Genomic DNA, 11,516 nt, shown 5'->3' on the forward strand with positions numbered 1-11,516 from the left:
AACTTCTCAAACTTCAAAATGAGCACCTTACAAAGCAGGTGGATTTTTGACAAACATGAATACTTTCCAAATCCATATGAATCAAAATAAGTCTTTCCTACTTTTTCACAGTGTTTCAACCAAGTCAGGAGCATAACTATGACAGAGAAAGCAGAGGAGCACGTTCACCACCTAGGCTGGCATTTGGGGAGGGACTGCTACTAGAAAATTACCGACCAAGGCGGTGGGGGGAGATCATATACAGAAAGTATGTGACATCGTTGTGTTTTCTCAGGCAGGAACAATATTTTTTAAACAGTGTTTCCTTTATTTGAGATAAATATGGATGTATCTGCGGAAGCAAATCCAGCCAAAGTACGTAAGACACCATCTCTAATTGTTTCAGAGATGTAGTTTTTGAACGACTACAATCAACAGATACAAACAACGGCATGTTCTTTCCCTGCTAGGCACTATGGGAAACACAGAATGAGAAAATGGAATGTTCCATGACAGTCAACAATTTCTGATCTTGTTAAGGCAGAGAAATTAAAATATGAAACAAAATGAAAGAACACAAGCGTGTATATAACTGAATAGTGAAGTGTGTAGCAAAATCTCTGTGTTGAAGAAAAGATCAGCAAATTCTGAGAAAAATCTTTAAAAAGCTTCAACAGGGAGGTTGAACTTAACCTGAGTCCTAAAAGGTAGGCATTCATTCATTCATTCATTTACTAAGAACCAACTCATTACAAAGAATTATGTTAACTTCAGAAGATATCCAGTTGGCTTATTCCCTGACTTCAGGGTACACAGAGTTATTCTGTGAAATATAAATACATAAATAGAAGATATTAATACAATATTAGGCCAATAACACAATAACAGAAATAGGAGATTATCAAAGTACAAGCATCAGGAAAATCTTTCTGAATCAGATAACGCCTGAGCTAAGTTTTAAAGGAGGAGTTGGCCACATGCAGTATGGTTTGTTGGAGCAAGGGGCTGTAATAGGCTGAAGGTATGGTGCTAACAGGTAGGATAAAGGAAGAAAATAACAGGAAGGCATTACAAGAGAAAACAAGGCGTGGAGTTAGGATGAGCATGTATTTCTGTGACCGACCAGCCCGACAGAATAAAGGGTTAATATTGGCAAGAAGGAAAAAATTAGATTGGCTGTCTAAAGAAGCCTAATCTCTATACAGGCAGGAAGAGTAGCTTTCATTTTATAACTGTTATAACTGTAAGGACTTTGAACAGCAGTCTGACACATTTACTTAGGTTAATTTGGCATGAGTATATAGAAGAGATTTAAGTCCCATTAATGGGGCAACTAAGAAGCTATGGCTATAGTCACATGTGATTAGAAGGTGGTATCTGGGTTAGGTCATGTTTGTTCACAAGAAACAAGCCAGTTCATTTAGTCAATCTGGTTGGTTTAAGTAAAGGGAGACCTACTGCAAAACAAAAGCTGAAAACTTACAAACATCTCAGGAGAAGAAAGAAAGTAGGCCAACTCAGCTGGAGGCTGGACTGGAAGATTTGCTCCTTCCACCATCTCTCAAGGAGCCTTGCTGACTCTTGTCCTAGCCTTTCTCAGTTAGCTGGCTTAATCTTCCTGCTTCTCTCCATATCCTTTAGCCCTCCCTGGCCACCTGCATGGAGCCCTGGTGGTGCTGTGGTTATGAGCTACGACTGCTAACCAAAAGATTGGCAGTTCGAATCTACCAGCTGCTCCTTGGAAATCCCATGGGACAGTTCTACTCTGTCCTATATGGTTGCTGTGAGTCATAATCAATTCAGTGACAATGGATATAGGGTACAGGGTCACCTGCATGCACATGGGCAAAGACAGCTATCCCAACCTGATATGGCCTTTTATTCATTTAACTGTTATTAAAACTCCAACTCCAAATTGCAGGCTTAAGTAAGTTGTCTATCTTCCAGTGAGCTGTGGACAGGGGGCTGTGAGGCGGGTGCTACAAAGCTTTGCAGGGTCCAGATTTGGGGAGTAGAGTAGGTTGCACCAAGGGGGACCAGTAAGACAATAATTGAGATAGCCAGCAAAGAGGGCCTGGCCCTGGGCAACAGCAATAACCAAAAAAAAAAAAAAAAAAAAAAAAACCTGTTGCCATCAAGCTGATTCTAACTCATAACAACCCTACAGGACAGAGTAGAGCTGCCTCATACAATTTCTAAGAAATGCCTGGTAGAATCGAACTGCTGACCTCTTGCTAATCACCACACCACCAGGGTTTGCGGCAACAGCAATAGGAAGGGAAAATAAAAGAGATAGGTTTTGAAAGAAACACTGATAGGATTTCCTGGCTACACAGGAGGAGAAATCCCTGGGTGGTATAAAAGGTTAACACACTCAGCTGCTACCCAAAAGGTTGGAGATTTGAGTCCACCCAGGGGTGCCTCAGATGAAAGGCCTGGAGATTTACTTTCAAAAAATTAGTCATTGAAAACCCTGTGAAGCACAGTTCTACTCTGACACACATGGGGTCACCATGAGCTGGAATCAACTCAACGGCAACTGATTTTGTTGTTATTTTTTAAACATGATAGATAAAAGAAAAAAAGTCTCAAATTTTATTTAAAAGTTTAAATTTAAGTGATTAAGTGAAAGATGGTGTTTTGATGTAGTCAGAAAATTTAAGTGGGAGCTCTCATTGGAATAGAAAGGCAATGCATTCCATTTTAAAAGCAAGTTTATGATAATGTAGAACATTCACATGGTATTAAGTAGACAGCTAAAAACATGTGACTGGATCTGAAGTGATAAATAGAATTGGATATTATGCATTAGAATAAGCTATATGGAGATGAGAGTTAAAGCCATTAAAAAAAACAAAAGCAAAAATAGAGAAGGATTCTTTCTGAAGAAGAATATAGAAAAGAAAGAGCTGAGAGCCAAGGAGGGAGACTTTGGGAATAACTACAAGACGGAAGACTTGTAGCCCATTAAATAAATATCCAGCAAAGAAAACAGGAGATTCCTGGTCAGAGAAGTATAAGGAAATAATAATAGAATTTTATCATCAAAAGGAAAAGCGTGTTAACTTCTCTCCAGCATTTGTTTTAATCATACTAAATAAAACCCGGAGAGAGAATAGATGACCATTTCTGGTATTTGTTTTGTTTTGTTTTAAACTAAAAATCAGTTGTTTTGTTTTTCAGTTTTAAATGTCATTTACTTTTAAATCCAGTAATTCCTAAAAGATTTAGCAGTACTTTTTTCTAATAGGAAATTAGCTCTATGTGAATAGCTGTAACAAATAAATGGCTTTCATTTAAACCATTCTTCTCTTCAATATTTCCCTTATCTGAACTAAGACTAAACTTATGAACTTTAAGTTCAAAAGAGACTCATTTCAAAATATTAGGAGTTGGTGAAAAGAGCCATGAACAATGGAAGTCTATTTTCAATGGAGAGTGCTATAATAAGAAATTGGCTACAGCTTCTTCCAAGGGAGAAAAAAACAAGAAGAGAACTTACAGGTAAAAGTTTGCCACTTTTGAATTAAAAAATAAAACAATGAAATCTTCCTAAAGTAAAATTAAAATAGGACAAGATGAAAGACGATATACTACACAGATAATCTGGCTGTGGTATAAAAAGGAGGTAATGTGGCAAAGTGAACCAGGTCTCCTACTAGGCTCTTTTCTTTCAAACACTGCTATTACCTTTCAACTAAAATATAGCAAATAGTCTGCCTGTATTAACTCTAAATACTCTACCTTGATATGGGAGGCTTACGATTTGATTAGTAGTTCTTTCTACCAGATACTCCATGCTGTTGATTCACACTGAGCTGAGAGCTAAACCCTTAAGAATTTTTCATATCTACTGCAACAAAAACTGATCATCTCTATTCTGTATTTAATCATTTGACTTTATATTTGAAAATTTGCATTTACTTAATGATGTTTCATCTCTTTCTTTAAAGCCACATTTTTCAAACCTTTTTGAATTTTTATGTTGTCGGAGACATAACTAGCTATTTTCATAGCCTTCTGGTACTTACAAATGTAATAAGCGTACCACATTCATTCCCTCATTCATTTAAAATTGTTGAGTTTCTGGTGGTGGAGCCAACATGGTGCTGTAGACAGACTCACCATACTGGCCCTCTGCAGCAAAGACCCAAAAAACTAAAACAGATACTAACGTCAATCCTGGAACCATAGGCATCGAATGAAGGGATAAAATACTTCAAACAGGGAAACAGAGACATCAATCTGTAAGTGATGACAACATCAAAACAAAGGGAGAATAAATGGTGTAAGTATAGAACTTTCAAATGGAGAGGAAGTCAAGGTATTATCAAGTAACAAAAGACTGGTTGAAACTTAGGAAGATAAGGGTAAATTTTAAGGTAATAAACCTACTCATCAGAATAAAGAAGAAGAAAAACATAAAGCTTCAGTTAACATAAAATCTATAATAATGAAAGAAAAGAAAATCTACAAACAAAAGGAACTCAGCACAGGAAAGTAAGAGGAACAAAGAAAACATCAGTGCCACAAAAAAAAAAAAAGGCACAGCCATATGACATCTCAAGAGACAGGGGGTGGAAGAATGGATTAAAAAAAAAAAAAAAGACCCATCAATATGCTGTCCACAAGAGGCACACCTTAGACACAAAGACATATTAAAAATCTAAGGATGGAAATAAATATATCAAGTAAACAGTAACCAAAAAAGGGCAGAAGTGGCAATACCAATATCAGATAAAATACAGTCAAGGCTAAATCAGCCATAAAAGACAGGGAAGGACATTATATAATGATTAAAGGGACAAACCACCAAGAAGACATAACCTTAATAAATATCTGTGCACCCAATGACAGGGCTCCAGAATGCATAAAACTACTGAGTTTCTACCGAATGCCAGACACTTTGCTAGATGTCAAGGGAACAGAGAGAAATATAGTAGTAGCCTTAGCCCTCAAGACCCCACAATCTATTAGGAAAAGAAGAGAGAAAAATATTATTTACATACATTGTGATAAGGGCAATAATAGAGATACACATAAGATTGTGGATTATTTTATAAGAAGGGTAGTACCATGTGGAGATGGTGGGGAGGAGAATAGGGAGCTGGTGAAGGAGGAGAGTGGGCATTACTATAAGCTCCCTGGAAAAGGCAATGCTTTCTATTTTCTATTAATCCTATTAATCACTGGAGTACTGTGCTGACTACAGGGTCCTGTAGACAAGCACTGGGGAACTCTAAATCCGGCATTTTCAAAATGTCTCCAAAGACCAGCAGTGTCAGCATCACCTGGGGACTTGTTAGAAAACCAAATTCATGGGCCTGATCCCAGATGTACTGAATCAGATACCCTGGGGATGGGCCCAGCAATCTGTGATTTAATATGCCCTTCAGGTTTGTTTTTTTTTTCAGGTTATTCTGATGAACTGAAGTTTGGGAGTGAGGCTTTAGACAACACCAGTCCTTTAATCAGTACCTTGTAGAGGGTCATTTGTTCCTATGGTAACTGTGGAAGAGTGGAGAAGACTGAAGATGAAGTTAAATGATCTGCTTGCAAATAACAGCTCTACCACTCAGTATTCTGTGATTTTTGGCAAATAACCTCACCAATTCCATTTCCTACTTGACAATATCTATACCTTAGAAGATTACTGTGAAAATGAAATTAAATATGTTTGTGTAAGTACTTAGCATTATTGTTGTTTTTGTTGCATGCCATCAAATAGATTATAAAACAAAAAAAAACCTGTTGCTGTCGAGTTGATTCCAATTCATAGTGACCCTGTAGGACACCATAGAACTTCCCCATAGGGTTTCCAAGGAGCGGCTGGTAGATTCGAACTACTGACGTTTTGGTTAGCAGCTGAGCTCTTAGCCACTGCATCAGCAGGGCTCCACTTAGCATATATTGGGCACTTACTTGTTTGTTTGAAAATGGAGTAATGAGTCTACCTACACGTTCTATGAAATATTTTCCTCTGGATAAGTAGACATGAGAGTTGTCTTCAAACATCTGGAAATCTGGAAGTTTTAAGAGGGATTTGGGCTTACAGATCTAAAGAGAAATAAGTGATAAGAAGATTTGGGCTCAGATCAGAGAGGAGTTTTCTAACAGTGGGAAGGACTGGGGAGTGCTTTGTGACGTAGGGAAATCCCTAACACTACAAACTCTCAAGCAGATTAGAAGACATCTTTACTTTGGTGGGAGAAACCACCATATATTTTCCCAAGTACAGGTATACCTCAGAAATATTATCAGTTAGGTTCCAGGCCACCGAAATAAAGCAAGTATTGCAATAAAGTGAGTCACATGAATTTTTTTGTTTCCCAGTGCATATAAAATGTATGTTTACACCATACTGTGGTCTATTAAGAGTGCAATAGCATTATGCCTAAAAAAACAATGTACATATCTTAATTAAAAAATACTTTATCGCTAAAAAATGCTAACCATCCTCTGAGCCTTCAGTGAGTCTTTTTGCTGGTCTTGCCTCAACGTTGATGGCTGCTGACTGATCAGGATGGTAGTTGCTGAAGGTTGGGGCAGCTGTGGCAATTTCTTAAAATAAAACAATGAAGTTTGCCACATTGATTTATTCTTCCGGAGAAAGATTTCTCTGTAGCATGTGATGCCGTTTGATGGCATTTTACCCACAGTAGAACTTCATTCAAACCTGGAGCCAATTCTCTCAAGCCCTGCCACTGCTTTATCAACTAAGTTTATGTAATATTCTAAATCCTTTGTTGTAATTTCCACAATGTTCACAGCATCTTCACCAGGAGTACATTCCATCTCAAGAAAGTGTTTTCTTTGCTCATCCATAAGAAGCAACTCCTCGTCATTAAAGTTTTATCATGAGATTATGGAATTTCATTCACATCTTCAGACTCCACTTCTAGTTCTAGTTCTCTCGCTATTTCCACTACGTTTGCAGTTACTTCCTCCACTGAAGTTCTGAATCTCTCAAAGTCACCCATGAGGGTTGGAATCACCTGTTAATGTCGATATTTTGACTTCCTCCCATGAATCACAAATTTCTTAATGGTATTTCAGAATGGTGACTTCTTTCCAGAAGGTTTTCAATTTACTTTGCCCAGATTCATCAGAGGAATCGCTGTCTGTGGCAGTTGTAGCTTTACAAAATGTATCTCTCAAATAATAAGATTGAAGGTTGAAATTACTCCTTGACCCATGGGCTGCAGAATGGATGTTGTGTGAGCAGGCATGAAAACAATATTAATCTCCTTGTACATCTCCATCTTAGCTCTGGGGGGACTAGATGCATTGTCAATGAGCGGTAATATTTTGAAAGGAATCTTTTTTTCTCTGAGCAGTAGTTCTCAACAGTGAGCTTAAAATACTCAGTAAACCATGTTGTAAACAGACGTGCTGTCATCCAGACTTTGTTGTTCCATTTACAGAGCACAGGCAGAGTAGATGTAGCATAATTCTTAAGGCCTCTAGGATTTTTGGAATGGTAAATGATAATTGGCTTCGACTTAAAGTCACCAGCTGTATTAACCCCTAATAAGAGTCCGCCTGTCCTTTGAAGCTTTGAAGCCAGGTTTGACTTCTCTTCTCTAGCTGTAGAAGTCCTAGATGGCAACTTCTTCCAGTGTAAGGCTGTTTCATCTACAGTGAAAATCTGTTGTTTAGTGTGGCCGCCTTGATCAATCATCTTCTGGATGACTTGCTGCATCTTCTACATCAGCATTTGCTGCTTCTACCTTGCACTTTTATGCTATGGAGGTGACTTCTTTCCTTAAACCTCATGGACCAATCTCCACTAGCTTCAAACTTTTCTCCCACAGCTTCCTCACCCCTCTCAGCCTCCACAGAATTGAAGAGAGTTAGGACCTTGCTCTGGGTTAGGCTTTGGCTTAAGGGAATGTTCTGGCTGGTTTGATCTTCTATCCAGACCACTGAAACTTTCTCCATATCAGCAATAAGGCTATTTCACCTTCTTACCATTCGTGTGTTCACAGGAGTAGCACTTTTATTTTCCTTCAAGAACTTTTCCTTTGTATTCACACCTTGGCTGTTTGGCACAATAGACCTAGTTTTCAACTTATCTTGGCTTTTGACTTGCCTTCCTCACTAAGCTTAATAATTTCTAGCTTTTCATTTAAAATGAAAGACATGCAATTATTTCTTTCACTTGAACATTTAGAGGCCACTGTAGGGTTATTAATTGGCCAAATTTCAATATTGTCATGTCTCAGGGAATAGGGAGGCCTAAGTAGAGGTAGAGACATGGGAATGGCCAGTCAGTGGAGCAGTCAGAACACACATATTTATTAAGTTTACCACCTTATATGGGTACAGCTTGTGGTGTTCCAAAACAATTACAATAGTAACATCAAAAATCCCTGATCACAGATCACCATAACAGATACAATAATAATGAAAAAAATTTTAAATATTGTTAGAATTACCAAAATGTGACAGAGACATGAAGTAAGAACAGGTTGTTGGAAAAATGGCTCCGATAGACTTCCTTGATGCAGAGTTGCCACAAACCTTCAATTTTTAAAAACACAATATCTAAGAAGTGAAATAAGAAGAAGGAAGCCTATACAGGTAGCCCCTGACGTATGATGGGGTTCCATTAGGACGATCCTGTGGTAAGGCAGTTCTGACATAGATTGAATACTTCATTTTTTTTTCTAGTTTTCATTATTATTGCCATAGCCTACTCCACGGCAGTGTTTTTAACAGTGCATCATAACATTGGACATCTGCAAGTGAACGTCTGAGAATGATAACATCAGCAAATTACACCTTCCAACACTGTATGTGAGTACGTATGACTAACAATGAGCCATATAAAAAAAAAGTCATAAGTGTGGTTTGTCATAACTCGAGTACATCATAAGTCGGGGCTATATTCAAATATCTAATTCTGTATGACTGTTCCCTTTAGCAGGTTATTCTGCATATTTACGAAGATTCCCAAACATGCCACAGAACGGGTCACACCAGTTCTCCAACTGAAGATGCTTGCACTCTGCAAGTAAGGAGATTTCCATGAACACTGTCTATATGCCATGAAGATAAACACAGAAATACAAAAACTATCTGTATATTCTGAAAACCTTCATGACCCACTTTTTGTGTCATCCTACTGAGGTGGCAAGTTTACATAAATATGCTTTGTGTCCTATCTCCAAATGTTTCTAAAAAAGGAAGTATACATGTACAAATACACTAAGCTTATCAAAATGTATTCACTTATCTATTTCATGATTTAGATGTGGAAAATGAATTATTTTAAACTAATATATTTCTTGTTAATATTCTTTTGCATGAAGAGTGTTCATTCTTTGTTAATATGAAATAAATGCATTTAAAAAAAAAACTGAGAAAGGCCTGGGATTTATAAAAAGGGAAAGTTTCCAATGAGATTAAATTTCAATGCTCATAGAACGACATAAAAGCAATTAAAAAAGAGTGAGTTAAATATAGCTTTCCCCTGACAGAGAGTTGCCCTTAGTAGGACACATTGCTATATTCTGTAACCAAGTACACTGCCCCAGTTTACTTTAATTCTAGCTAAATTTGTATACCCTCCAAAGTGGTATCCTTGAGAAGCCAAGTGCCATGGTTATTTAAGTCAATAATAATGTGAATAGCAATAACGGAACTTGCCAGGAGCGAATGATTGGCAGATTCAAATAGACAATGAACACACGCTGGCTATATAGGCCACATGAAGAGTAGGGCATCAACGTGATAGGAAATATTGTAAAGTGCCTTCCATCTGAGACTAACTCTTCTAAGAGTTAGCTATTGTACCAGTACCAAATATGATCCAAAAGTTAAGGAATAACATTAAAATTATGGTGAAGTTATTTGTCATATCGTGTGAGTTTGTTGAGAGCAAATACTTTGTCTTACTCATTTTTATATCCCCCAGGACTTGGCAAACACAGAATGTTCAATGAGTAATTGACAAATAAATGAAGCTGTTAATTTGTAAGAGTTGATATGTTCAGGTTGCTACTTTCTCCCTTTGATTTACCACTTATCATACGGACTCCCTCTACTTCAAAATACCCACCAGAAAGGGTACAATTTTATATTTTTGTTAACTTACAATGTCTTTAGCATGACTTAAAAACAAAACAAACAAAAAACTATAATACATTGCCACAAGTTGTATTTTTCAAAGAAGGCCACAATAATGTATCCCATCTCACATGCTCTTCTTGCCAGTAACACTGACAACCTCCCACTGAGCAGTGGGGACTATGTACCCTCCTCTTGAACCTGCATAGACTTTTGTAATTTCCTTGACCATTGGAGCGTGATAGAAGTGATGCTAAGTCAGTAGGTGATAAAAATGCCTTGCATATCTGCCTTGTCCTATTAGTGTGCTCATTCTTAGAACCCTGCCTCCATGCTATGAGAGAGCCAAGCAGATGTATTGAAAGACCATTTATAGGTGTCCTGGTCAACAGTTCCAGATGAGGCCCTTACCTACGAAAAAAAAAAAAAAATTTTTTTTTTTTTTACTTACAGTTATCATTAATTGTCAGAAATCGGAGTAAAATTTCCCTCGGTTCCAGTCGAACATCAAGTCACCCTCAGCCTTCAAGTCACTCCATCTGATACAGCAAGGAGCAGAGGCAAGCTGCCCCGCTAAACCCTGAAGACTCCCAAATACTCCACGGAATAGGTCACACCAGCTCTCCAACTGAAGACGTGCCTGCACTCTGCAAATAAGATTTCTAAGAATAGGCCATCACGTCGTTATTGTCTACATGCCATTAATAAAAACAAAACGGATTGCCAAATATAAGCACAGAAATACAGACTCAGGAAAAGAATAAACACTTGTTGTTTTGAGCCACTGAATTTAGGATGGTTTGTTATGTACCAGTAGATAACTGGAACAGACACATACAGAAAAGTAGAAATGTTTACAGCTCAATGGCTTATATCATAGTGAGCTCACCTGTGTAACCATACCCTCGATCAAGAAAAAAAAGACACTCCTAGTGTCCTAGAAGCCCATCCAAACTTGTTCTCAGTTACAAGTTGCCATCAAGTCGAGTAGATTGACTCATAGCAACCCTATCGGACAGAGCAGAACATTCCCGCGGGGTTACCAAGGCTGTAATGCTTACAGAAGCAGACTGCCACATCTTTCTCCTGCAAAGCTGCTGGTGGGTTCAGACCATCAACATCTTTGGCTAGTAGCTGAGCACTTAACCATTCCTGCCTCCCAGTTTCAACCCTCAAAAGGTAACCATTATCCTGATTTCTAACACCAGAGTTTAGTTTGGATTTTTTTTTTGAACTCTATATTAATGGAATCATACGATAGGTATTCTTTTGTGACATTTCTTTCTCTCGATATTATGTTTGTCCAAATAATCCATATGGTTGCATTTAGCTGTGTTTCATTTATTTTCATTGCTATGCACTATTCCATTGTATAAACATACAATACTTTCTCAACTGTTGATGATATTTGGGGTTATAACAAATATTACTGCTGTTAATATTATTGTACATGTCTTTTGCTGTAC

General features: G+C 37.7%; 1 pseudogene; it reads right to left on the reverse strand.

Annotated features, from left to right (window-relative positions):
• Window positions 1-6,433: 6,433 nt before the first annotated feature.
• Window positions 6,434-10,951, reverse strand: LOC126058667 (tigger transposable element-derived protein 1-like; annotated as a pseudogene).
• Window positions 10,952-11,516: the final 565 nt, after the last annotated feature.

This window comes from Elephas maximus, chromosome 15 (assembly GCF_024166365.1).
Source record: "Elephas maximus indicus isolate mEleMax1 chromosome 15, mEleMax1 primary haplotype, whole genome shotgun sequence".
In the NCBI taxonomy this organism is placed as follows: Eukaryota; Metazoa; Chordata; class Mammalia; order Proboscidea; family Elephantidae; genus Elephas; species Elephas maximus.